We start from the raw sequence: 1,026 nt of genomic DNA, 5'->3' as shown, positions 1-1,026 counted from the left end.
TATCAGATTGTTAAATCTGCTCATTTTAATTCCTAAATATTTCTTCAATCTATCCCTGCCCTGCACCTCTGCTATCATTAACTACACTTGTGCATTTGTCATTTACCTGAAAAGAAAGTGCTTCTTAATTAATGGGGTCTGGTCTTTTGCTAGTTGATGTGAATAAGGTGCCTATGTTGCCCACCTTAATGAAATTTACAGAAAAGCATGGAAAACAAACATATATAAATAAATAAACATGTTTGATAAACATGAATAATAAATGCCCTGGAAGAAGACATTCCTGATCCTCTTCTGATCAGGACCCATGGTGAAGTTTTCAAAAACTGAAGTTAAAAATTTGTGAATTTTCTAGAAAGATGCTATCAAGCTAATATCGTGAATTTGTGTGTCCTCCTTGTGCAGGGGCCATGCTAATCTTCTCTGTATTGTTCCAATTTTAATACATGTGCTGCCAAAGGGAGCACAAGCTGACTAACTTAACTGCAGTAAAATTTAATACCTTTATGGATATGTCACTTTTCCTTGATTCTATAATATAAATATGGGAAAGAAGACTACGAAATTATATGTTAAATATGGCAACTTACTCTTAATAAAATCAAGCTAAAATGGCTTTTTGAATTCATCTTGATAAATCGTTGTCCAAACGGAGTTAACTTTCAGACTACAGAATCCCACACTAGATATAATGAATCAGAATGGCTAAGGTCAGGCCTGTGAGATGTATTTTAAACAAGTAGCCCATGAGTTGTTGTACACATTAACATTACAAAATTATTGAACCAATTTCAACTCACCAATACTCTGTTCCATTTCCAGGTTCTATAGCCTCCACATTCCTCAACTCTGACTTCTTTTTGTCTCCAAAGCCTGGAACAGCAGATAGGATCCTCACCCTAGGACTCTCTGACTCTCCTTTCATGAACACATCTCTGACCAGAGCTGGGAAAGTTTCTCTGCTTTGAGAGAAAGACACAACTAATTAGATTGTTTCCATCTGGATAATCCAGATTTCTCTCCTTG

The 1,026-nt window shown here is 35.8% G+C and overlaps 1 pseudogene; it reads right to left on the bottom strand.

The window, feature by feature from the left end:
* Positions 1 to 353: 353 nt before the first annotated feature.
* On the bottom strand, positions 354 to 467 carry LOC129502985 (U6 spliceosomal RNA; annotated as a pseudogene).
* Between the last annotated feature and the right edge of the window lie 559 nt (positions 468 to 1,026).

The sequence above is a fragment of the Nyctereutes procyonoides genome, unplaced genomic scaffold (genome assembly GCF_905146905.1).
Source record: "Nyctereutes procyonoides isolate TBG_1078 unplaced genomic scaffold, NYPRO_anot_genome, whole genome shotgun sequence".
NCBI classification, from domain to species: Eukaryota; Metazoa; Chordata; class Mammalia; order Carnivora; family Canidae; genus Nyctereutes; species Nyctereutes procyonoides.
The sequence above is the reverse complement of the archived record's forward strand: the minus strand, read 5'-3'. Positions and strand labels throughout refer to the sequence as shown.